The sequence below is a fragment of the Sparus aurata genome, chromosome 21, assembly GCF_900880675.1.
Source record: "Sparus aurata chromosome 21, fSpaAur1.1, whole genome shotgun sequence".
NCBI lineage: Eukaryota > Metazoa > Chordata > Actinopteri > Spariformes > Sparidae > Sparus > Sparus aurata.
Window position 1 is genome coordinate 26,141,306 of NC_044207.1, and position 27,963 is coordinate 26,169,268.

Below are 27,963 nucleotides of genomic sequence, written 5' to 3' on the forward strand. Positions count from 1 at the left end.
GTGTGTGTGTATGTGTGTGTTGGCATTTATTGAACCTCTCTTCATCCAGGGAGACATCTGCTTCATCTTTACGCCTGGAAGCTGCCCAGTACATCCACCGTCAGCCAACGAGCTTTGTTTTTTTGGATCATCAACTGCAGTCATTAACAGAGGAGAAAGTATTTTGGTAACACTTTATTTAATGTGTCTATAATTACCTACGGCCTCGGAGACATTTTCCATCAATCAGCTTTTTTATGAGTCATAACACTTTATATTAACATTGAACTTTTAGACAAAGTCGTTCGTTTTTTGTGAATGAGAAGAGCTGTGTTGTTTTTGCTCAAAAAAGTTCATGCTACTTTAGTTTGTGTAACTTGTGCATCAGTTCCAATCTCAACTCAAATATGACTGAACATATTTCGGCATTAGCAGCCATGCTAACTTGCTCATTGCACACTAGTTAGCTCAGACTGATTGAGTGGAGCATGCTCACAGCTGCCTAGCGTGTTAGCTAATCACCTAGATTTTACAGAGTTTTTGAATGTTACAGATTGAATGAATGGCACCTGAAGACTTTCATTTGTTTCTTATTTACAGAAACATTTGCAACTTTAAGGGAAACTGAAAACACTGAGCTCTGAAACAGAAATAAAGGAATTTCTTTGAAAGATTGCTCCATTTAAAAAGCCTGTCCTCATCAGAATGTGAGCAAATAGGTCAAAAAATGGCAGCAGCTTATAACCGCTCATATCAACGTTTGTTGTTTGGCGGCAACCTCTAGTGGCTGTAGTTTAAATTATTACAGCTGCAAAGGAGGAAGTGAGGGGAAGTTGTGTAAAAACTGAAAAAAGTTAATAAAGGGAGGTCATGTCAAACAAGCACGGAGACTCAGGAGACTACTGTTAGTGAGTTATGATTATTTTTACTAACTAACGTGGTGAAGTAACGTCACATAAATACCCCAAACGTGACAGTAGGTATGTTTTTAATGAAAATGACAGAAAAACCTTTGTTATTTCCACCCCAAACGACAATGTTTAAATCTGATGAGGGAGGTCTGGTATCAGTTGCTGTAACACTGAAACGGTCATGTTTTTTGGTAATGGTGATACATGTCGTTGTTGGAGACGCTGACAAACGACCTGCTCAGTCATTAAGGAATAAGGACCTGTTGATTTACAATGATGCTCCCCCAACCTTAACACAGCACTTGATTTAAACCAAACCATGTTCTCTTTCCCTCAAACTAATCCAGTCGCTGTTGTGCCTGAAGCTTAAACACAGCTTTGTCTCATCATAAAACTGATTTCATTTTGAACACTTCCAATGGGCATAGACAGTCAACCTATTCCGTCGTTTAATATGGAGGATTCGTCGAATGAACTGTATTCTTGCTTGGAGAGAAATTTCACATTTTGTCATGATCAGCTGACGCTCTGCACACTGATTAAAATACCCTGGAGGTTACGCTAGATACTAATTGGATTTAACTAACTGGTGGCGTCACAACTGAACAGCGTCTCCATTATTCCCCTCCACGATTAATGCCAAATAACATACAGTAGTCCTTTCCAGGAACCGTCCTGTGAATTTACAGTTACATATCAATTCCTTTCTGCAGAAAATTAAAAGATTTTTCCCAGGCGTCGTTGGATTCACACCACTAATCCCAGAGTCAAGCTAGAGCCACATCATGTGCTCATGTGAGGCTGTGCTACCCTTCACAGTTGAAGATTGTACTTTGCTCTTGTATTTACAGTGTATACCTTCCCCCAGACACGGTTCATGGTACGTGAGATCCAGTACACACCCACACATATTGATTATTGTGATATAGCAGTTTCTTTTTCTGTGCACCTCCAAAATTATGTGCTTTCAACCAGGTGTGTAAATGAGGTGAAGAGAAAGAGAGGGTTTTCAAAGCACACGTGGAAGGAGAGAGTGTGTGTGTTTGTGTGTGCTGAGTGCTTTCATTGGGGTTTTTTTAATCAGGGCGTCACGCTCTCAGTTCCGATTAGGTACAGCAGGCAGGGCTCTCCAGCCGGCTGCTTCTGAACAACACCCTCTAAAAAGCAGATAATGCTTCCACACTCAGACTCAAAGAAAATCAACAGCTCTCCCTCTCCCTCTCTCTTCCTCCTCCACATCATGCGGCCCGACTCAGATCGATGCCGCAAGAAACGAAGCGCCACAATAACAGGAAGGCGAGCGCAGCCTTCAGGTGGGAGAAAGTGTCTTGTCACGTGACGAAAAAAAAAAAAAAGGAAACAAGAGAATGTAATATGAGGAGCAATCAATATGATTCAGTGTTGTGTCCTCTGGCCCTCCGCATGTCACAAACCATTTCCAAAGATCGTGAGACGCGAGGCGCAAACACACACACACACGTACGCAGCAGAGTACGAAACACGCTGCAGAGAGACACAGCCTCAATAATTGTGTTTTTGTGTTTGGGCATCTGCAGTGACAATATGCGATCCTCACACTTCATTCCACATGTCAAAAGACATTATTCTTGTTGCTTCACATTAATTGACTCATCCTTCTTTCATTTCATCTCCATCCAGCGCGTTCAAGGACTGCAGGATTTTCTGAACCTGAAAAAAAAGAAAGAAATTAAGATGAATACGTGCATAAACAATACTGCCTTATGTGAGGCGTTCATGAATTGGAAAATTAAGTCTAAAGTGTCTGAAAGGAAAGATGAACTGTTTGGACCAGCAGCTTTTCATCCAGTGAAGCTGGTGTCACTATATATGAAAGAAGGTTCTAAGAACGAGCTCTTGTAATGGAGAAGTGTTCGACAATTGCTCCATTGTCTTCTCAGTATAATTAAGGATTAATTAATATTTGTACGATGGGCCGGCACGTAGTATCACACGGCATAATCAAACCAGTTGTGTGGGACAAAAGCTTTTAATCACATGGAACTAGTGAAAATGCACTAACAAACTTCTTGGTGTCGTTTTATTAAACAGCAGCAATTACACAGTTCTTCTCTGAATACATGTTTTTTTGTTGTTGTCGTTTTTGTTCATCTTTGTGTATATTATTTATAAATAAACATATTTACACAGGGCATATTTTTTGTTAATCTCTCTCAATTTCTAAACCACGAGGATCACGGGAATATGTGGTTAACATTCCAATTAACAAGACTAAACGACTACAGCCATGCTATCGTAGCTCTGTGAGGTTTGTAAGGTGCAGGGGTGCTTTGTGCTAAATGCTAAATGCTAACATCGGCATACAGACATTCTCACAGTGACAAACACAGTCAGCGTCCTGATAATAAGCTGGCATAATGTTTACCACGTTAAGCTTGATGACATGCTAACATTTGCTGATTAAAACTAACCTTGAGCTCTTTTTACACAGCATGTTCAAGGCGGGAATGTTGCCTCACGGTTCCGTATAAAACACGTAAACATGGAATGGGAGGCATTGTTGTTCCACCTGTAAGCCGGCTGAGGAGGTGGTTACAGCCGATATCGACGTCTGTGTAAAGAGGGGGAGACTCCGGGATCGGCCACAAACTGTTAAGCTTGATTTATGCTTCTGCACTGAATCTACTCAATACCTGTGGGGCAATGTCTACGTAGGTGCACGCGCTATGCATTAGCCCTACAGGCACACCTCAGAAACGTCTGTGATTGGTCCACTTAGCAGTATTGCTACTTTGTTTTAGCAGAAACAGACCTTTGTCACAGCCGACATAACACGCAGGTGTAACTATTAACAATGACAATGGCTCTGCTCCAGTAAACCCAGACAGTGTGACAGTGAGGCAGCATGAACAATACCTGGACCCTGAAAGTATTCACACCTGCTCCTTTATGAATGTGACATGTCAGAGTGGGTTCTGTGAAAAGGGCATCTATTGCCCGATAGCAAAAACACTGATGTGCTCTATCACTATAAAACGGTGCAGTTTTCCTTAACTTGAATGAGAAGCTGTTATAAACCAATATGAGGTATATCATCCAAAAGAGCAGCAAGATGAATCCATGAGGTCATTTGGCCTCAAACACAGTCAGAGATTTAAAGGTTCTTTTAGTTTCAGACTTTAAAAAGAAAGTCTTGGCTGCTTCTTGATTTTCTCGTCGACTTTAATGGTCAGGAGTCCTGAGGGGGACCCGACGCAGTAGCAGCTTTAAAATGGAGTCAGACCCAGCGAGGCCTTTTATGCGTTAATTAAACCTTAACTATCAAATCTGAACCCGCTCGAGGCCACTGCGGCGAGGAGAGCGGCAGATCGCTGTCTGATACGTGTTTATATACCCGCAGAAGGACACAGGTGGAGTCAGAGGAGAATCAATCTGGTGTCCGGCGCACCTTCCACATCTCAGTTCTCAGTTTGAGGTACGTACTACCTCATTAACTCCACAGACTCCGGCGTGAGTGTTACTGAGTGCGAGCTGGCGAGTCGTCGTGGAGGATGTGGCCGATTGCCTACCTCTCAGCATCACCTGCTGATGTAATGTTGTCAGAAATGTGTGTGGAACAAACAGAAGACGGGAGGCGTCTGCCCGATGAAGCAACAGTTTCCATTCGGAGTCAATAACAGGGCATCTGTCACTGCGGCTCATGCAATATTCCATCACATAGTCGCTCCGGGCCATATGGGTTATAGGCAGATTCTGACTGTCTGACGGAGCATTTCATTACAGTGTGTTTGCGGATTGCAGCAGAAGCAACAGTGCTGAAGATGTTCGACAGCATTTCATACAGTTTTCTGTGTTGAATCTCAATTTTTTCGAGCTGTTTTTTTATTTGTTAATACTGTGAATTCACCGTGAATTCACTGACAATATCCACATTTGTTTATCCCGGGTCACAGGGGGGGCTGACCATGTTCCAGCTCACAATGGGCTTGTTATCTGTGATACGGTCAGCCCCCTGTGGCGGGGTCCACCACAGACAGGTTGCCATCTGTCAAAACACATAAACACAGACAGCCATTCAGCCTCGCATCCAACGCCGCGAGCAAACACAGCGATTTTAGCCATTCTGGCGGCATAGCTCTACACATAGCCCATCTCTGTGGTCCAGACCATCGACTATAAATAATGATAACAGACATCACAGCTGACCAAAAGTGAAGCCATAATATATTGATCGCCCCCCTGGTAGCTGGCTGCAGTACAGTCATAGACCCTAACTCTCCATTTTAGCAGCGTGGATCTAATAAAGGAAATTTGGATACAGCGTCGGAGGGGGAGCTGCTCAGTGGTGCATGAAGCCAAAAGGTTCGACCACTTGGCTTGAACATCTTCTGCATTGCTTCCACATTGTACTGCCCAGTGAGCGTGCGCACTACAGACTTTCTGAGCGTCTAACTTGAATGTCAATGAATCAATTTCATGCTGCGGCTTTTCCAGACTGTCCAAATGTTGTCAGACCGAATGCCTCAAATCTTTATAGTGAAAATGTTCATTTCGGGGGCGTTGTATCGCTCCAAAATTATATATCCTGCAAACATTACAGAATTTTACAGAATCCCTAAAGAGCATTCACGCATATTTCCTCCGTTTTGCCGAGAGAATGGGATAATTTCTGGAGATCTCGAGATAAAGAAACTTTGTTTTCCCGAGATAACGATATGATTCATTTGAGATCTTGAGAAAACAAAACCATAGTGTAGTTTATAAAATCATTGCAGGAAACATCATTCAGTGAAGCAATGTCAGAGGAGCAGGAGCATATCGATCACCGCGTCACATATCTTTTCAATCAAGGCCTGACACAGGCTGACATTGCATTATGCCTTGCTAATACAGATAATATACACATTAGTGTGCGTAATCTAAAAAGACGGTTAGCAAGGCTTCAGCTATATCGGTGGTGCAATCTAAGTGAGCCTGATGTCGTCGTTAACTACATAGCTGACCAGCTATGAGGTCAGCTATGTAGTTAACCACGACATCAGGCTCACTCAGATTGCACCGCCGATCGACCCTGGGTTCGAATCCCGGCCTGGGGCCCTTTGCTGCGTGTCACTCCCCCTCTCTCATCCGCTTTCCTGTCTGTCTTCAGCTGTTCTATCAATAAAGCTGATAAATAGCTGAAGCCTTGCTAACCGTCTTTTAAGATTACGCACAGTAATGTGTATATTATCTGTAAACCCATCGGTTAGCATGCCAAGCCACTTGTGTGTGATGGAAATCTCAGGCCTATCATATCACAGTCTTTATCTCGAGGTCTCGGATTAATTATATCGTTAACTCGGGAAACAAAGTTTCGTTATCCCGTTATCTCGGGAAAACAGCAGTTGTTACTTCGAGATAATAACTTGAGATCTTGAGAAAACAAAAAAACCCAAAAACAAATTAACTTGTTATCACGGGGAAACGGAGGAAATAAAATGTATGAATGCATGGTCCTTTAGGGCTTCCGTAGAATTTGTATTTCTGTTGACTTAATTAGTTATTTGATGCTATAAAGAAGATGTGACATTATGACTGACAGTTGAGTCCTGTTCGCCATTGAGTTGGGCTGTGGAAGAGATGGGACCTTGATTCTGAGGATCATATCACTCCAGCTCCAAATCATATCCCCAGCGTAAGACGACAGAGTTCGTATCCGGGATGTTTTGCTTAATTTTTATGTAGCAGGCGGAAGTGGATACGTGTTGTTCATCTAAATCCCCACAGAGCTGCTGGCATGAGCTGCAGAAGTCTTTAGAAGAAGTAGAAGTCTCAGTTAAACATCCAATTTGTAAGATAGCTGATCGTTGCGTCTCATTCCCGGGCCGTTCGATACTGATGCTTCTGGTTTGTGGCTGGCGTGATCTACCGCCCCATAGCGCGAGTGGTTGATGAATTGGGAATGAGACTCAGTGATTCCAGATTGGACGTTGAAAGCGATTCGTCCTCATCTCCTCTTGTAATCGACTCTTGAAGGCATAGGGTGAAAACAATCCTTTTAGTATCTGCATCTACCCTAAGAATCATAGTTATATAAAGCAGAGACACTCAAACATGCAGAGAAACCGCAAGAAAAAGAAAACCAGCGTGCGGGCCCGTGGGTCGAAGAGTAAAGACAGGTGGGGTAACTGGTATGTAGGCCATCCGAGGCCCAGTTTAGCTCCATGTTCGGGTGAAACAGATGTAAATGAGCTTTTAAGCTGTGGCTTGGTGAAACGGCATTCTCTGGAGCTACCTCATTGATCCCCCCTCATCCTCTCCTAAGCTGGGGATCCAGACAGCCATTGGAGGCTCGTGCCTGAGTTTTTGGAAGCGAGGGGAGTCATTTGGGACGCCGACCCAGATGCCCCTATCTTTCTGTCCATCACGCCTCCGTTTCAGGCCCGAAATACGCTCGTCTCCCGGCAGCTATGCCCGTCACTGTCTGGGCTCCCGTCAGGAATTTTTCTGACTAAGAGCCTCGTGGTCTGCAGCGGCACGATAACAGAAAAAAAAAACCATCTCCTTCCTGTTTGGCTGCGAGCTCTTCTCTGCTCACGGTTAAAAAAATATATAAAATAACATCATCGTTTTTGGAGATCTGAAAAGATTGTTAGCGTCTGTAATTGTACTGTCACACCTCATATTATGTGTTCCCGCCGTGTGTGTCTGTGTGTGTGTGTCTGTCTGTGTGTGTGTGTGTGTGTGAAGCTAGTGGCTGTTGGATTACAGTTGCCATGGTTTCTTCTGTTTTGATCATTCTTATATAATGTTATTGGTGGCTGGTTGCTGTGAAAAATGAACACACATACACACACACACACACACTCAAACACACACACTCTCACAGTTTGTGTCAGTAAACGTTGCAAACCACCCCCACATCCTTGTCCTTCCTCGAAGAGAGCAGCCTGAGGACAAACAACAGCTCCTCTCACATCATCTTGCTCTCTCTTACATTCATCACACCCTCTCCTCTCCTTGTCTTTTTCTCCTTATCACCCTCTCGTTCCCTCTCTCCCCCCCACCTCCTTCACCCTCCTTTTCAGCTGTGCTGTCACCGTCGTCTCTCTCCTCCCTTGCTCCCAATTCTCCCCCGGTCCACTTTATCTCTCTCTCCAGTCAATGCCGTATTGATTTTCGCGAGGCCTCTCCTGTCATATCTCCATATCTCTTAATTCCCACACTCACTCCATCTCTCTCCACCTTGCAGTGTTGTTTCCATATCCACACACACGCACGCACACCATCTCTCCCTCTCTGTCATCTCCAGCTATCTCCTTCAGGCACACACACACACACACACACAGTCTTTTCCTTCCAGATATGATTATTGTTATTAATCTCCCTTTTCTACTTTGCTATCAATCCCCATTTAAAAATGTTCAGCCTCTCCGCCCCCCTCCTCATATGTCCCACTCACTTTGTGAATTTTTCCGACACTCCTTTTCATCTCCCCTCTCCTCACCTCTCCTTTTATGTCCGAGCTCTCCGCTGGACTTCACACACACTTGCTCCGGCTGCCTGCTGGGGCTTTCTGAGCGAGGCGATGTGTGTTTGTAGTGCCTTCAGGGCGCTGCATAGCGGCAGAGTGTTTGTGGGGCAAAACGCTGATAATGCCCTTTTCTCTCTGATGGTAGCACAGAGAAAAACACAACGCGAGCCCGTGCCATGCTAAAGCTTTACATCCAGTTCAGAGGGTTTCTTTCACCACTCGTAGCCTCACGGGAGTCACATGTAGACCCACAATCCCGCCTGAAGTGATGGCGTAAGACCTTGTCAAGGCTGAAACATGTTTCGGCAAAGATACAACAATGCCGTTGCACAGGGACGAAGGAAACAGGGATTTGGATGGCACATGCTCGCAGAGGAGCTGACATATACGCCGTCAGAATCTCAATTATACAGCCACAGCTCATGTGCGGCCTCAGTCTGATGTATGTCAAAAACAACACTGATATATTCTCCTCATCCTGTGATAATACAGCTTTTTATGCCTGAATTTCTTCTTTATTTCCTGTAATAATAATGATTAACGCAGGGAGAGAGCACGAGAGGACCACATGCAACAAAAGCCCGTCTTTGACCACCAGGCACCCGGCGACAGTGATAAACCTTGGTTGTGTCGCACTGTGCAAAGAGTACAAAAAGAATCTAATAAATCCAACAGTAACAAAGTAACCTACAGTCTAAAGAAATCCTCATGTACACGTACGAGAAGTACTTAATGTGTCTCAGAATATTAGCACATTTTAAGTCAGTGACAACTCAACAAATCTGTTAATGGAGGCCTTGGAATATTGACAGAAGTTCAAAAGGTAAGTAAATATTGAGTGGAGAAGGTTTTATTGTCTCCAGGTTACAATACTTGGTAAAAGTGGCCTTGAGTGTGCCAGTTTGTTCAACATGTCCTCAAACCTTAACAACAGAACAGGCTATCTGCCAAAGACACCCAGAATATAACATGGACGACCGCCGGAGAATATCAGCGACGGCTAAACTGGACATGCATGTGGTTAACGCTGTGAAAAGGTCCTTAGGCACCAAAACTACTTGTTTTGTAAAAAATACGTGATTTTAGTGAAGTGTATTGGTTACCTAAGTTGAAGTACGCTGCATACGTAGCGTTTACGTTTTGTTTCACACAGGATGCAAACTCCTGGATGAAAGTGCTGTTTGTTGTCCATCCAACACGACCTCCTCTCTACGTTGACTTCGTTGCTCTTTACACTACATCACCTGACTTCCTCCTTTGCTCATGTCATAAGCTGTGCGGCCACTAGAGGTCTCTACTTAACAATGAACGTAAATACGGATAAGCTGTTTGCATAGACGACGTATACAGCCATGTTTACTGGGCAGGATGGTCCAGCTGACATTTCTACATTAGTTTCATGAGTATTTTTGGTCGTTCTTTGTATCTCACAGTTTTCAGCACTTATCCACCTGGCTGTAACAACACTTAATGGTTTCTTACCAACTCACACATTCGTTTGTTTGTCACGACTCCAATCTGTTCTCATAAAAATTATGCTTTTCTCCATATAATAGAGAGTAAATTTCCCCGGAGCAGACGGCAGTGTTAGGAGCCCAGCAGGAGATATAAATCACAAGTTACAGTTTTTTTGTTTTTTTTGACTCAGCACCTGGACGAGATGTGTTTTCACACAGGGCTGGTCGAAGCAGAACACTTGCTTGCACGCGGCGCTCACAAACGTGTTCTGACTCGCAGGCTTCAGGCTGTTCGGACACGAAGTCGTGAACCTGTTCAGCGGCCCACAGAGGTGAGTGACGGACCGGTGCTGTGGGTACAGGTTAAGTTAAAGATGTCTTCAAGCAGGAAACTGCTGTCACTAATGTTGAACTGCACAGTGGAGGCTACGTTTTTTTTGCTGCTTAGTAAGAATCTGATGGCACTTCTTCGGCCATATTTGCCATTTTGGATTGAAATGATTAAAGGTCAAGTGTGTAGGACCTTGTAGAACCCCCTGAACAACGCTCACTTCACCCAGTGGCCGCTTAATTGTCCATACTGTGCTATTGTTGAAACATGGTGGCGCAACTTTACGGACTCCGTCGAAGAGGGCCGGCTTCCTCTGCACATATAAAACGCTCATTCTCAGGTAACGAAAACACAGCAATTCTTTTTTTGTAAATCTGTTTTAGGTGGTCCTGCACAAATTAAAAACATGTTTATGAATATTGTGTTCATTTCTGCCAATAGATCCTCCAAAATTCAACATTCCAGACTTTAAATAAAAGGGCAAACTGTAAGTAAAATAAATAGGGAAAACAGCACCATGTGATGTCAAGTTGCCACCATTGTCGAATATCTAGATTCAAAGTATGCCTGACATCACACATTATTGTCTTCAGGTAATAACCTGAGCCGAACACGAGAGATAACCGGCCTCTGTCCACCCTTGGGCCACCTGCACCGAAGATTAGTCCATCAAAAACCACATGTCTGAGTCCCGTCTCCTCTCACCTGAGCAGACTTCCTTATCACCTTTTAGGCATCTTTTTTCTCACCCAACTTCAGTTGTCTTTCCTCTCCCAGTCCTCCCCACCGCTCCCACTTTCCACCCGGCTCACGTCCCATTTGCTCCCCCGTTCCCCTCCTACTCGCCTCCTTTTTTCTGTCTTTTATCTCCGTTTTTCCTCGTTCACGGCGCATTATACCTTTTTTTTTATATCCTCCACGTGTCTATCGTCCATCTCCCAGTCTTTGCCTGGTCCCAGTCTCCTATTTCTTTTCTTATCCTTCAATTTCACTGTTGCTCTTTCAACACCCCCCACCTACCCTTCCTCCACCACCCCCAACCCTCCACATCCTTCTCCTGCTCACCACCCTGCTCACGTCCAGGTCTGTTTCCACTGATAAGACTCTCGGTAACACACACACACACACCTTACACTCACAAACACACACACACGCATGCAGAGGAAGAGATAACGGTGTTGCATTGCCAACATAGTTAGCATCACAGCTAACTGCTATTCCTCTCTCCCCCTAATGTCATCGCTAATGAATGTGTCGTAAGTGATCTTTCTCCCCGAGCCACGTGAGAAAGAGAGATGTAGTCGGGGAGAAGGTTGGCAGGAGAGGAAGAAAAGGCTTGTTTTTTTCGGTAAATCCATTTTGTTTGGGGCTGAACCAAAGAACAAAGTTATTACTCGACATGTCATGGCCGGCCCAGGTGGAGGAAGCGGTGAATAAGGCGCTCGTTGTGAGACCAGGGGTTGAACTACAGGGCAGTCGGTTTGTTGTCAGACACAGATGAAGTGTTTCTGTCTGACCCACGCAAAGAGATCTCAATCACGCATTTAATTGAACTGACATAAACTCTGTTGAAGGTATTCTTGAGGAGGGTAAATGCATTCACTTTCTTACACATCTATCATATTATAAATCCTATAGTAATTATAACAGAAAGCACAAATCTTAATTCAAGGTTACCAACATTTGAACAACATGACAGTGAACCTGTCGCGGACCCGTCACATTATCTGCGACTGAAAGAGGAAGCTTGATGAAAACAGACGTGAGGAAGCATCTTGCTGTATATACGTACAGCTACAGTATATAGTCTAGATTTAATTTTCTGATTTCAGAGGTTCAATCCTGACTCATCTCCCATGTAAGAGATGTTGGACAGCGGCGTCCTTGTTCAGCTGAGGCAGTATGAGGACAGATAAAATCCTGGCACGGCTGCAAATAATTGCACCACAAATAAATCTACTTATTTACATAACTGAGTGATTTATACATTTTGTTGTAATGTATATTTCACTGTCATTAAACTGGTCTGCTTCAACATATGAAGTGGATTTTGATTGTGTGATGTAATGGATGTAGAATAATGAAACCATCGGCGTTTATATTGATCACATTGTCTATGAAGTCAGTGTGTGATAAAGAGGCACTAAGATAAGACGCTTGTTTCATCTCAGTTCATGTCAAACTCTGAATCTGACACCATGCAGTGAATAAATACATCATTCCTACACTTTTTGCCTTTTTGGGTGTATTTTGTTTTCTTCATCCAGACAGATATCATGATGTATATTTAGATAATCGTCTTGTAGCGCATCCGTTATTGCAGAATCATTATAGTGGGCGACGTGTTGTATCGTATCTCATCGCATTTCTGGATGAGTCTTAAAACTGATGAATACAACATCCAATCTTCACAGATGTTCAAAAGTTAAGTAACAGTGTTCATATTAAAATTCTCTTTGTAGTGCTGTGATAACACTGGAGATATCAGCTGTAGAACGAGCTCTGTACGGGACGAGGACGAGACGTAAACAAAAGAGACGATTACGGCAACCCGACAACACGATTTCAGTGTTTACGAAGACAGAATCTGAACTCTCAATCAGAAAGTTTTTCTGAAAGCTCTGAGTGACCCTTTAATATCACACGTATACAGAGTGCCACGTCCTCGGTATAGAGTTACCTGATGGTACATAGTTCAGGTCACATGAGAAGCGGGTGGTATTTTTGTGAGCGTGACCGCGGTCAGAGTCGTCATTCCACTCGGCTCACAACCGTCTGCCTTTTTCTCAACCGGCTGAAATGCAGAGAAGTTGCCAAACACAACAGTGATGAACAAGGCTGTGATTAGTCTGCCGACACTGATAGAGAGAGTGTGGGCTGCAGGAAAAAGAACGACATCCGTAATGTATGCATGTTTAAATCAGATTTCCCGTTTCGTCGCTGAGTAGTTGCTCTTATTATGGAATTGATTTGCATATATTTTGGCACCTGAGCGGGAGACGACAGTGAAAGGTAAGTGTGAGCATGAATCATTCCCCCGATTGAAATAAAATCTTGCCGATATAAAAAAAACAGACTCAGACGCTTCGTTTATCATTTTCTTTTATTTGGCTCTGTAATGAACAAATTGGATTCTTGATGAAACTATTAAGCAGTTGTTCCACATTCAGCCCCCTTAAAGCGGACTGATTTGTACCGCAGGGACGTTCCTGCTGTATTCCATCTGTTACATCTGATACATTAATGTCTGGCCCACGTCCCACATACGCTCACAACTCAAATGTCATCCCATTCTGTCCTAAATGTCAGTGCAAATGAAAGTCCCCCCAAAAGTGAGGCCTCCGCAGAAGGAGACTGTCACTTGGCTGTCATGTGTGACCCACGCTGGTATCAAACTCTTACATGTGCAGCCGTAATCTTCACTCGGTGCACACGCTGTGAAGGCATCTGCACATCCACCAGGATATCTCTGACTTCCTCCAAGTTGGAGCCACGAAACAAACAGCAGAATTGTCTGCGGACCTGTGCGACATAAATTATTTTATCGACCTTGAAGCAGAAGGTGCGGTCACAGGAAGATCGGGGATTTCAGAACAATTTGTGTGAATGAACAGATGCATCCGTCTCGTTAAAGAGCCGAGACAAAAGTGCATTTATTAAATTTAAGAATGTGGTTTACCGAGGAAGTTATGCTCATGATTTGTTTGTTCCTTCGGTACTTCATTAATCATGTGCTGTCAGTGGAAGGGTTGTTCATAAAGTAAGCAGCAGTGGGAAAACACCACCTGCTCCTCTGGTGTTCCAGTCAGATGGCATCCCATCAATAATACTAAAATAATTCAGGAATATTAAAAAAGAAAAATGGCACGGCTGACAAATGTTGCAGCAACCGATGGCCCAGGCTCTCTTATCTGTTTAGGAGCACATAAATACTTAACCAACACCTACTTTCTTATCTCCAGGTGAGAAAGTTAAAGCAGCTACAAGGAACTTTTATTTTTGCGTTTATTCTGGCGCCCCCTGTGGACAAAAGCAGGACAGCACCACCGCCGCGGGTCCAAAGATCTTATCACCTGTAGCTGTTTTTAAAGTAAGTAAAAGAAAGACACAGAAAGTGTTTGTTTTATATTATTTTTCTTTTTAAAACTGCTGTTTGTAGGATGCATGATGATGATGTTAGCCATGTATTTGTAGCTGTCTAAGATTAATAATTATAATCATAATAATATAGCCAATCTTGTCGCTGATGGTCGTGTTTGATAATGCAGGTCGTAGAGGCATCAGTACTAAAATGAGCCCGTCTAATAACCAGCAAAAAAACTCCTTGTATTTTTGAATTGTGCTTCTTAAACTGGGCTACAACAAGCCAGACATGCACCGCTCATTCAAAGCACAACAGTTTCACTGTCATCAGATAAGAGCAGCCCTGATCCGACTGGGTCGTGACAGTCGCTGCCGCAGTGGATTTATCCATCGATAAAACACCTCTAATTGATAAACTTGTTTGTGTGCCACTCACTGATCCTTCCTGCTGCTCATGAATCAAAGTATTAAATCTTATCAGCATGAACACAAATCTAACTGAACTGTTTGATTATTGGTCTGAAGCAGGATTAGACAGGAAGAAATTATAGTTTTAAATTAAATTATTATCCTTGACTTTAAGCAAGCTAACCCAGTCTGGGAGGTGTTTTGTTGTGATACCAGAATGATTGTATGTGGACAGTCTTTCTTTTCCCAGACACGTAGACTTGGTGCGAGGCTGACCTCGGACCACCACAAATACTTAAAGTCTAACGAAGTTTCTGGTCAGTAAAAAAACTTTTCCTGTTTACTTGTGGTACCATTTTAGCTAAAATGCTAACAGCAGGCCGACATTCAGAAGCTACCAATGTTTCGTTTAGCATTGGAGAGCTGCGTGCTAACTTTGAGCGAGCTGGTCATGGCTGTAAATACAGTTCAAATTGTTGATTGGCTGCTTGTTAAATTACAGTATTTTGTGTGTGTGTTAAATACAGAAAATACTAAATGTGCATACGGAGGCCTCACCTTTGGCAGGTAACTAATTGTTTCTGCTGTTTATTCATAAGTAAAAAGTAATGAAACATGTGCATCAGTGAATCATTAAGTCTGATTTAAACATACCAGGAGATATTTCTGATGTTAACAACATGTCAGTTTTAATGGGAGTTGAGCGAGGACTCAGTTGACAGAGTATCTAGTACAGATTATGTTATTTGCGTAGATATCCGTACTTATGATGAAGGAAAACTTTACTGGGTAGCGGACTGAAGCTTATAAAAAACGTAGACGTAACTTAACAACTCCCAAGTAAATCCCAACCACTTCTTCTGGTTTAAGACCTACGCAATGCAGATACGGATATTTTAGTACTATCCCTATGTACGACTACGACTATGTACAGTTGGGGAGTATTTCACTTTTGGTACTCTGTGTACTCTTTGTGCCCGTTTAGAGCCAGGTCAACATTATTGTAAGGTTAATGTAATGAAACGTATGCTAGCCGCCAACAAAGAAAACTGGCAGGAGCGAAGAGGTCAGAGTCACATAGTGCTCTGTGGGTAGTGCAGTTTATTTAAGGCCATCGTGAATCGAGTACGAAGAGCTTGCGAGAAAAAAAGTCACCGTACAGGAAATAATAAAATATAATAATGAACAATGACTAACGACTACACTGGATTATGATGACTACATTCTTCACAGGAGAGCAGGGGAAGCACATGTGGTAATAATAAAATGAATGATGGCTGGGTTCCATTTAGCTGCCTCACTTGCAGGGTCCCGGTATTACTCACGCTGGCTCCCTGTAATAGAACAGAGCCGTCATTAATATTAACACCTGCCCGGTGTTTGTCAGGACTGAGATGATATCAGAGCATTTAGACATATTTTAGTAACGTACGAATGGAGCGGAGGAGTGTTTGGGTATTAATATTGAGTCCTATTGTAGCGAGAGAAGAAAGATACACAGGTGTGTGTTTGAACCCTTGTGGAGGCTCAGATGAAAAACCCCGACGGATGGGTCAGAGGGGTAGGTGTCTGCTGGACTTGGTCTTCACCAGGCGTCGTGACGTGACCGACCCCTGGCCTTCAGGGTCGCAGGCCAGACTTCTCCTTTCCTGCGATGAGCTGTTAACTGACCTCGGGGCAGTCAGTCGGGCTACAAGAGTGTGTTTCTCCGTGTGTGTGTGTCTCCGTGTGAGTGTTTGGACCTCGGCAGCCTGTGATCTGATTTACCCTGACAAGGCAACAGGACCGAACAATAAAAATGTCTATTTTCTCTCTCTCTCTCGTTCGCTCCCTCTCTCCCTGTACGCTCCAGGCAGAATGGGGGAGGTGATTAAACAGAACAAACCCACTAGAGGAATGACATCCCCAAAGAGCAATTTTTGGATCGTTAATCCCCTTTTTGTGTGTCACACTGACGAGTACTACATCAGGAACGGTGTGATGCCATTTGGTTCAGGATGCTGCAGCGTGGTTACCCCACGAGACTCCAGAGCTGAATGAATGTTACTGAAATGTTTGCACTTTTGGATCGATAGCCGGCTCTTGTTGCAGGATTTGTATAATTTTTAATTGATCATCTTTCAGGCTCCCATCGGGTTGATGCTTTTGCTTCATCTGAATCACATTTGTTTCTGTTCTTTTCTCTTTCAGTCCTCATTTTTTTTTTTCCCCCGTCTCACATATTGTCATTATATTCAGGTCACAGAGCCGAGCTTCTGTCTTTTTTTCTGAGAGCTAAATCCTCGGAAATCATTGATAAACCCTAAAGGTTTCAAGTTCAACAACACTTACTGCTGTTCTGAAGGTATTTCCACAATCCTCAAAGACTTTTCCAAACGTTGGGATGAAAGAATACTTCCTCTGTGGCATAGTTGCTGCTTCCCAGAATGCAAAATAAAAAGCACATTATTTCCGTGAAAATTTTCTGTATAGAAATGTGAATCAACATCGGTAAAGACAAACACATGTAACATTGATGCAGCAGACTATTGTTTTCCATAATGACAGAAGATTCTTTTAATTCTTCTATCAGCTCTTAAGATAAACAACAGTTAAAGTCTGTTGGTCTGTTTGTGCAGCGCTTTGGTCCAGATTTAAATATCTTGATACAGTAAGTTAATTCCCATTAAAATTAAATTCATGACGACAACAACTATAGGATGGATTGCCTTGAAATGTAGTACACACAGTCATGTTCCCCTCAGGATGAGATCCTTTTGTATGGAGTCATCAGGATGTTAATTTAACTTCTTTTTTAATAAAAACCAACAAAACTAATGACATCATCTCCAGCCTCAGCTACACTTCATGTTTAGCGTTTCCTCATATTTGGGCCATTTTTAACAAAAAATACAAAACAGCATATTTGATTACCCATTGGTTCTGTTACCATTCAACTTCCTTGCTTACATTACTGTTTGATGATGTTAAGTTCTAATATATCTTCACATATCTTGGACTAATTTCTTTAACCTGAAAGCGAAACACATGTTGGGATGTGGTTCAGTGCTAACTTTAGCGAATGGGTGATCAAATATTTAGCTTTATCTCAAATTCCCTCCTGATTTTTCAGTTGCCCTGAGCACGACGTCAGAGGAAAATGGCCTACGTGTCAATCGGGTCAATTGCCTGTGGCCCCACTTTGGACGCAGCCCACCAACAAAGGCTCTAAAGACAGCCGGGCTTGGGCCAATGTCTCCAGCTGTCCACGTGTTAAACCAGTCAATCCTCACGTCTGCCACCAGGTCAAAGTATCAGGTGTTTCCTGGTCTGCCTCTGTTCCTTTTTGCTTTCTGGATTCCATAAGAGGACACATCTTGCGGTTCTTGTTGCAAGCTTGTGTGGCCGGTCCAACTTTTGGATCTTCTCCACTGCAACAACTGCAGCTGTTTGTAAATGTCTGAATTCTCTTCATGTCAGTTGTTCTCCAGGTCTCTGCTCCGTACAGCAAAACACAAAATGACTTACTGGCTTCTGTGTTTACTGCTAGAAGGATGGATGTAATGCCTGCTAAATATCAGCATGTTAGCATTAAGCTAGAATGAGAATTTAGAATTTAATGTGTTAAATTATATATTTAGAAACTGTTTTTTAATTCAATGTAATCTTAACATTCCTTGGGTTTGTCTCCCGGCTGAAGACACATTTCTCTTTCCTTTATTTTCCGCCTCCTGAATCTCTGCTCTCGGTCTCTTCGCTTTTCCTCCCGCCTGGCTGTTTAGCGAGACTCCCTAAGCCGAACGCCCTGCAGCACACAGAAATTGTGAATCCAAACAGCTGGAGCAGCAGCAGATAGACACTGACTGAGAAAAAAAAAAAAGGGGAGGGGAGGGGGAGAGATAAAGAGAGAGAGAGCAGAGAGAGAGAGAGAGAGAGGGGGGAGAGAGAGAGAGCAGAGAGATGAAAAGCATGCCAAGCGAGAGAGAGGCGCTCATACTGAAGGAGGCAGAGGCAACAGCTACAGCAACAGCACGCTCCTTCACCATCCTCCCTCTCCTTTTTTTCTCACAATCTCACATCAACGCCGGGTGGAGGGGGGGAGACGGAGGGCGCCCTGACCCGCTGAGGGAGCACTGTCTGAAGGAGAGGAGAATCTTTTCTTTCTTTTTAATTTTTTTAAAATTTTTTCTGGGACAATAAACCAACAAGGAGTGAAAGGGAGGTGTGTGCACGGGAAGCTGTCGGCGGGGAAAGGGAGGGAGGGCGAAGGCGAGAAAAAGAGGGGGATGAGTGGCAGGTTCGGTACAGCTGCTGATGCCGGGGTGTCAGAGTGAGACGGAGACAGACTGAGGGCGACCCGAGGAGGAGGAGGAGGAGGAGGAGGAGGAGGAGGAGCGGCACGTGTGGAACAGTGTCTGCAACTTGTGGACGGAGAGGAGTGAGGAAAAATAGATTCGCATACGCACACAGCTGGACAGATGAGGAGGCATCAGGGACCACGCTTCAGTCCTGGGTACGTCCACTTCACGCTGCACACACTCACACAGATGTACGATGTGCATTTAATCCTCATGTGTTTTTATTTGTACCAATAGAGCGCAGGAACACTTGAAAACGTACAGTGCATGCTTGCAGATCTCAACGGTTTGACGACTACCCACACTGACAAGTCTCCCTACTTGCCCTCAGATACTTGCAGCAGAGGAGAGAGAGCGAGGAGGAGAGATTTTATATGTGTGTTTGTGTGTGTGTGTTTCTCAGCCTGGTCATGCTTTTCTCACCATCCACGTCTTGTTGTAACATTACTGCACACCGCCAGCGACGTTTCATAATGGCTTTCGTGAGCTGTCAGAGTGAGGCATGTAAATAAAAACCTGCACTGCTGGAATGTTGTCATGTTCCACGTCGCCGGGCAAATTGAACCATCAACATCGCTCTCGTCCGAACACTTGTTTTCCTGGCTGTTACAGCGACTCCCGACTTATCTTCTGTTGCAGCTGTAAATCGTGAACATTAAGACAATCTGAGGGTGGGGGGGGAGGAAAACTTGTGTGGCGTCTGTAGGAAGCTGGACACTTGTTTGTGCCCCTCGGTCTGAGACATGTATAGCTCTGCTCACCCCCGTGCTGCACTGCCATGTGTGGTAACCTGACATGTGTGGCCATGTGTTATGTCACGTTGTGGCTGAGTGCATATGGCTTATGGCAGCAGGTTTGCATGAGGTGTAGCAGCCGAGCCCTCCTCTTTCTCCACCATCTTCCTTCTTTTCTCCGCTTCCAATTATAGCCTGTCACCTCGCTCCCTTTCCTCCTGATCCTATCTCCTGTTTCATTCTCTTGCTAAGCAATTACCTTTACCTGACTCTGCCCCTCTGGACAGCATGGCTGGTTAGTTTCCTGTCTGCCCTCTCAACAATCAAAGTGAGCGATGGGCGGGGATTTCACGGCCATTGTACTACAGTCGCCTGATCCTTCAGCAAAGAGCAACCTCAGTGTAGCCGGAACAGAGCAGCCACTTCGTATCACTGCTGCCCTCGTACAGCAGATCCAAAGAGGATATGTAAATTGGAAATGGCTGTGGGGGCTTCTCAGCGTACTGAAGAATTATGCCTCTGATCATGCAATCAGCTCATTATTTTCTGCGCCTCATTAACTTGTTTGGGTTTCTAACTTTATCGCTGTTCGCAGTCTCGGCGACTCGAAAACAAGAGCTCAACCTACAGAGCTGGCGGGGCAGAACTCGCCGTCTGCGTCTGAGAGACGAAACACCCGCCAGAGAAAGCTGAAGCCTCCCGATCACAACCTCTCCTCCCCACAGAGTCCTGACACTCCCTCACGCATCTTAACCCCTGTCCAGCTATCATTCCGTGCATCTTCCCCTCATCCTTAAAGCTGGTGGCGATCCTACCGTGTAACCTCTTTATTACAACGGTGCGACTCCTACAGACACACTCGCATTTACATAAAAAAACATGCACACACTCCCACCACCAGTATAACCCTTTTAGCGCAGAAGTGTGACAGCTACCTGAAGCGTAGCATCGCTGTCCGTTCTGCTGCCAGGCTTGTAAAATAGTTGCGAAGAGACAGCCGTGGAGTCAGAGACTGAAAATAAGACATCGTGGGATCACTGAGGAAGAAGGATAACAAGGAAGAGGACGTAATTAACGGAGAGGGGAAGATGGGAATAGTGACGTAAGATTAAATAAAAGAAGATTGAGGTGATAATGGAAGAATGTGATGAGTCAAAAGGGATGGATGGGATGGAGGTGATAGAATATGTGGGGGAAGATGTTTGGCCTCCGCGTTGACAGCTGCTGATTGCTGATGTCTTTTTCAAGCGGATGGACGCAGCGGCGAAGTGATGAGCTTTCAGCCACCCGTGAGGGGAGAAGATGAAGGAAGAGACAGGGAGAGGTAGAGACTTAGATCAGCACAGGAAGCAGTAGGCGTTTGATTTCTGTATGAAAGTTTGTGCTGCACCTCTTCAAAAAGATCAATTCTGTTCATTACAAGTCGTATTCATGTGGTTCTGGTCGTCATTGTTATTGGTTCTTACCAGAGAACTTGGTGTCATATCCGCAGAAAGGTCAGAAGGGGCGCGATACAGTACCGTAGCTGGATTATCTTAATTTTGTGGTTTATTGCAACAATATGCATTTCAGTTTGTTACAGTGATGTGGCTCAGGTGTTGAACAAATCATCATCCTTTGACGAAGTACTTGCAGCTAGAAGCGTGGTTTAGTCGTGACCACATGCGAGAGACACTACTGTTTGCTCGAACACCAACGGCTACTCCTCGAGAGGTTAGCGTAGCTGCTTCATCAGATCTGAAGAGTGTATTATATTGAACGAAGAGCAAAGAATGGAAGGTGGACGAGAAGTTTTCACTCTTCTCTTGACTAGCTTCTGTCAGAGCCAACAGGCCCTCCTGCTGTTGATCTGATTGGTTGAAGTTGGCCTGTGGTAGACGCTGAAAGACTGATTGTTCCTCCAATCACCTACCAGGTATTTTTGTAAGGTGCCTGCCCTTTTCTAAAGAGTTTTCTAGCAGCGATTTCTCAGATGGTGTCATAACAACAATCATACAGTGCATCAATCGTCCTTCAGGTCAGTTTCGTCTTCTTGATAGCCTTGTTTCAAGTCGCAGCCGGTGAAATAGCTCTCATAAACAGACTTCAAAAATCAACTTTGCGTTTAAGCCCGTGTAAAGTATACGTGTGGGAAACACTGGACTGTGCGCTTCCTGCTCAGCACCAAAACAGTTTGCGACTAGCTGGTGAACATTTCGCAGCAGTCAGCAGCTGTAAAGCCAGATATTTCCCTCCTGAGTTGCTGGAGATGAGAAAATATTGCATTGATCTGGTGGCGAGCAGAAATGAATGATAACGATTGTCAGCTGGATGTGAAAATAAACAACAACCAGCCTTGTGAAACGCAACGTAATTAATTCAGGCTCAAAGACATATTAAGTGCCACACACAAATGTTTATATGTATATGAGTGTTACGTGATTTGACCGTATGTGCAACATGTGACCCATCAAATGAGCTCAAAGGTCTCTGTAACCTTGGAAATGATTGTCTGCCGCCTTCTCAAGTGCACAAAATCTCCTACATATATTCAGTTCACTCAAAACGTGTACGATCATCTGAGCGCTCGTCATTCTTGCCCAGTCTGAATTCTTTTGTGCCGTTTTATTATAACCGAGAGGCAACGGCGGTCAAAGCTATGAAATTAAGAAGCGCGTTATATGAAACCAGAAATTCCCCCTTTGAGGCTTCAAACCGTCGGCGGAGTGAGGAGTTCAGGAGACATGGGAGTTTGTGAGACGCTCCGGTTCGAGCTTCGGGGAGGCAAAATGTGAGCGTGATGTTTCTGCTGGAGGAGACAGTGTGAGAGGAGAGAAGGAGCTACGATGGGCTGTGTGGTGAGAGGATTTGATTGGGAAGGTGACCGGGGGTATGTGGGCGTGCTGAAGGAGCTTTTGATCTCAGTGTGTGCACGAGTGTGTGCGTGTGTGTGTGTGTGTGTGTGAGAGGATGATGGTTGACCTTGAAAAATGCACCCTGGGTTGTTAAGGATGTCCTGCTCTGAGGGGTTGCTACGATTAGATTGCCTGACGGTGATTGAGGTGCTTGGATGGACAAGGGCACGACGCCCACAGCCATCTACACACAGTACACACACACACACACACAACTTCAATGTTAATACACACACTCAATAAAACACCAGTCTTTAATAAAGTGTGGAGTTACAGACCAGAGCTTTGTTGTTGCGTCAGAGGGTCTTGCTTCCAGTATACCGTTCGGCTCAAACAGCACGAGCGAGCGTGTAATATCACTGCCGCCCGTGTTCATGTGTGTCCACAGAGGTTATCAAGGCTTATGAGATGCCGGCCGCCGGTCTTGTTGCACATGTGCGTCGTAAAATAAAGGGCGCGATCCCAGTCAATAATAGACGAGTGCGCCTCTATCTCAGGGCAAACAACCAGCGGGTGAGAACTCCTCCGCAGTCTCGGCCTCCTCCGCCGCTCTACTACGACCTCCCGGCCTCCTCACCGCCTCCTCCACCTCTCGCTCTCTCTCTCGATAAATTATTCCGTCTCACACTTTCCCCGTTTTCCTCATCCTGCCCTTTCACTTTCCATTTGGCTTGCTTTAATTTACTCTACCCGGCCGTGTTTCCTCAGATGTGACCCCCCGCGCCTCCGGGTTCTGTTGTTCATTCGGTGTCGGTCCGTCTGCTTCACTTCCCCTCTCGCTCTCTGTCTCAGCTGCCTGCGTCTGATAGGACTAACACTCATAATGAATAAGCATTTAGCTTTGCCTCATTATTGAGTCTGGCGCAATCATCCCTCGAGTCGTTCTCTCAATCTCTTTAAAACAAACTCTCAAATTGAATTCTGCCATGATTGAATCTCTTCCTTTTTAAATGACTAAAAATCGTACCTGCTGATGGATACAAAGTCCTTGAAGGTTCGTCCGTCCCATTTTCCTGTTATGAGAGTTCATCGCCACTGTGGCCACGGAGCGCTCAGCCGGGTACGGATTCATTTAGAAGTCATAAAAACGGTCTTGAGCGACTGGCTCTGAAGGGGCTTCTCTGTCAAATACAAACAGAGGAACGTGTCATATTTAAATGCTCACAGACACACTGTTTGCCTTCCTTCTTCTGCGACACCGCACTTCTTCCTAATAAGGTTTCTTGGTCAACAGCAGGAAGCGGAAAAATAAACAGTCCGACACAAACTGCAGTTAATGTTACACTCCGCCGACGGCTGCTATTATCAGGCTGCCTTCACAAAGCAGCGTGAAGAAGTGTAGAAGTCGTGGAGATACAACGGCGGAGTGAAAAATGCAGTTCGGTTCTTACAATGGACAAATTAAAGCAGGCAATTCACTGACCTTTAAGCTCGGCCTTGAACAGGCGCTGCTGTATCATCGCAAGCTCAAACGCTAAGTGAGTAAAAAGAGTCGAAAATCGCAGGAAGTGATGGTGCACCGGTGACGTACGCACGAGCGGAGGATGAAAACACACAGAGTTAAACCAAACGTCCTTGTGATGATGTTGTGAAGTCTTTGAGGATTTGAGACCTCTGATCTGCCATTCAGATCCGTTCCACCGGTTGGAGAAACAATTGACCCATCAGAGCTTTGTTAGTCGGGATTTAGATAGATAGCTTGCAACGTTCATGAACAACAGGGCGGCGCCATGTCGACAAATCATAGTCCAGTTATTTCTGACAGAAACTGCGATTGATTCACGGCTGGTGGGAATCATCATTCGCTGGGTTCGGTAGCACACAAACACTTCGTCTTGCATCGGGAGAACAAGATTCGTGGAACAGAGACACTTCATTATCATACTGTTCTGTCACACGTTTTACCTTTTATTAAAAAATTGCAGCTTCTTGCAGGGTAGATACTACAGCCAACTTTTCATTTTCACCGGCGTATCCAGGTCGATTTCTTTTGTGTACTCTGTCTACAGTGAGACATGAGCTCCATAAACACAGATACATCTTTTCTTCTTCACCCTATTTTTCCTTTGTCAAACAACAAAACTGCACATAACAGCCAGAATCTGGTGCAGACTGACCAAAGAATGATTACATGGCTGCAAAAACCTATCAGACGAAACCAGCGTGAATAAAGGTCATTGACAACAGTTGTGGTTCATGCTGAGTACATCAGCGTTCCCAATGTGACAGCTCATTACATCTCTGCTCAGAGACCTCCTGCTGTCTGTGGTCACGTGTGTTGTGTTTTAATGAAACCAAATTCACCGCATAGCTTTTCATACTCACGCATATTGCTGTTTCTGTTGTCAGAGAGCAAAACATGTATTTAATCGTGGGCCCAAAGATGCTACATGTTGACCAGAAGTCGTACCCTAGCTAGCTTTTAGGATTCCTGCTGACAAAATCAGCATAACTCCAGATTAATGACAACAATCCTGCAGAATATTCTGCTGCACTGGCATTTAAAATGAACTTTACTCTACAGGCACGCAGCCCTCGACCCTCTCTGGACTGGTTTAGGTCACAGTTTTGGAAAAAGCTCTGTTTTCCCCAAACACAGTGACACACCAAGCGGGTGTGATACAAACTCTGGAGGCTGTTTCTGCTCCATTTTAGTGTCGACAGCAGGGCCCGGACGAAGAGAGGGATGCGTTTACAGGCTCGTGGGTTTGTGTGGATGTGCTCTGCAGCAGCCGTACTGTAGTGCCGTCAAAGTCAACGTATTATTTGATCAATGTGACGAAGCATTGACTGTTTTCTAGCAACTCCTCCGCGCTTCTTTCAAAGTCATCCAAATCGAGGGAACCTTGAACGAAAGACGATGACTTTGAGAGCAGTGTACGTGACACACTAATCTCAACTCACTACTGTGTGTTTTCAGCTTTTGGCTGTTTTTCATAGTGCAGCGTGGGTTTTAATTACTTTATCTATATAAGGAACTTCAGACAAGTAATAGCAGGTGGTTTTTAAAAGCATAAGGGATGGTAACACCCGCCATAGTTCAAGGATAATGTGTGGCGTCAGATGTGATGTCCTCCTTGATCCTTTTCCAATCGCTCACTGGCTCCTTGTCGGTGGTTTCGACCTCTTTGCAGTCTATGCTGTCACTACTTTCAGTCTCGTGTCCGCAGACGAAATGTGACCCGAGAAAGGAGCTTAATACAGTTTGAGAAAGAGTCTTTTATCTGTGATTATGGGTGTTAGCACCGTAGGCTGGATGAAAAATGTCAATAGATAAGGTGAGAGTGTCTTACAGATCTGCACCTCTCATCATCGAGGAAGGAGGAATCGAGTCCGCTAGTGAGTGTGTGTGTGTGTGTGTGTGTGTGTGTGTGTGTGAGGCACACCTCTCATTACCTGCCCAGCTTGAATTAAGGCCTCGTGTTTCTCAGACTTCATTAAATGTTGATGTGGGTCATGGAAGTTTGTGGCTCTGCTCACCTGTGCTTTCTGTCTGTCCGCAGATGTTAATTCAGGTCAAAGAGATTACCCTTTTATGTGTGTGTGTGTGTGTGTGTGTGTGTGTGTGTGTGTGTTTGTTCAGTGAAAGTGCACGCGTGTCTGCTATTGTTAATTGAATGTTAATGCAGGTTAAATAGTATTACCTTACGTTTTAATAATGCATCTTAATTAACGACCACACGCAGGATGCAGGAGCTCCACTTTCTTCAATCTACTTTTCCTCGTCTCCTCTTCTTCTCCTTAGTCCCCACGACACACACACACACAGTTCTGTTTGTGTGTGTGTGTGTGTGTGTCCGTGTGTGCGTGTGTGTGTCATACAAGCTGTTTTGATGCTACTTTGTTCTGTGTTGAGTTGAAAGTTTAATATATTCTCCTGAAATTCTGTTAGTTATTTATAAATAACTTTCCTGATGGTGTGTAGTGTGCATGTGTGTATCTGTGTGTGTGTGTGTGTGTGTGTGTGTGTGTGTGTGTGTGTGTGTGTGTGTGTGTAGGTGTGTGTGTGTGTGTATAACCATCTAATGCCATCTGTAGAACAGACCTTTAGGGCAGGGGGGAACATTATTCATTAACTTTAACCGCATGACTTCTAGGCAATGGCACTATTGAAGTGTGTAAGTGTGCGCGCATGTGTGTGTGTGTGTGTGTGTGTGTGTGTGTGTGCGCGTGCGTGCGTGTGTGTGTGCGGAGCATGCTCTTTACACACAGAAGGTCAATCAGTCTCACTCGTACGCTTCACTTTTCTCCTCGACTCCCTCTCCTCTCTCACCCTTTCATGTGTGATTCTGCCGCTCTGATCCGTAAGGACTCTGTTAATGAATGCTGTATTGCTATTGATTTCTCCTCTGATCCCTCAGTTTGTTCGGGCACAATACAAATCATGTTGCCCTGCGATGTGGTGAAAGGACGTCTCAGCTGATAGCCGTGATAGAGTGCTGTGGCTCGGTCCTGCAAATTGGATTTTAATGATTCAAGTATCATATCTCGAACGCTGCTCCCCGCCTCCCGGAGAAATTAAAATGTGATGCCCTCTGTGAAAGACGAGCGATGTTGAATTACCTTAAAGGACTATTTTTACATCCTTGTGGAAAAAGATGCATTTGTTTTGCATTAAAGACAAACTGAAATTAAAATAATTTGTTGTGAAGGAGCCAATATTTCCTTGTAATTACCAAAAGTTTTGGTAAAAAAATTTGGGTTCTGAAGAGGGACAGATTTTTTTGGTTCAGACTGACGGTTGTCGTCGTCGTTGGTGGTTTGGACAGACACAAAGAAATGTCTAATAATGTTACTTCTATTCCATTTGACACAAGACAGTTAAATAACTGAGGGGCTGATGTTGTTACCTGCTGATTTTTCCACTTTGTTCATTTTGAGCGCTCCCTGAGTGACTCCGTTCGTTACACTGTTTCCAGAGTGCTGACGGTACGGGAACATCTGTTGCTGTGAGCTCTGACAGTCTGGTCATTTGTTAGAGTCCACCGAAGAAAGACCCCCGCCATTTTTTTAATCAGCAGGCGATTTGAAGGGACACGAGGGGGGAAAACATCCCCCATATGAACCTGTCATACCCTCTCATCACTCCCAGGGATCGATATAGGCAGGACCACTGTCCGGGTCCGGACCGATAACTGATGAATTGTAGAATTATAACATTTTGATGGAGCATTTTTTTTTTTGTAACCGGTGCAGTTTTCCTCGCTGCAGCCCGCAAATAAAAAAAACAACACTACCTTATTGCCTGGCAGCTAGCCGTGCCTTGTAGGCTAATATATTAGCTCGACTTAAGTTAAAATTCAAGTGTCAAACAGGGGGAATGCAACATTGCAATAC

General features: G+C 44.4%; 1 protein-coding gene across 1 annotated transcript in view; it reads left to right on the forward strand.

Annotated features, from left to right (window-relative positions):
* The first annotated feature begins 18,545 nt into the window (after positions 1-18,545).
* lingo3b (leucine rich repeat and Ig domain containing 3b) overlaps positions 18,546-27,963 on the forward strand; it is a 42,137-nt gene continuing 32,719 nt past the window's right edge. The window contains exon 1 of the mRNA XM_030402197.1: positions 18,546-19,153. The gene's annotated coding sequence lies outside the window, so the exon portion shown is untranslated. The remainder of the gene's footprint in view (positions 19,154-27,963) is intronic.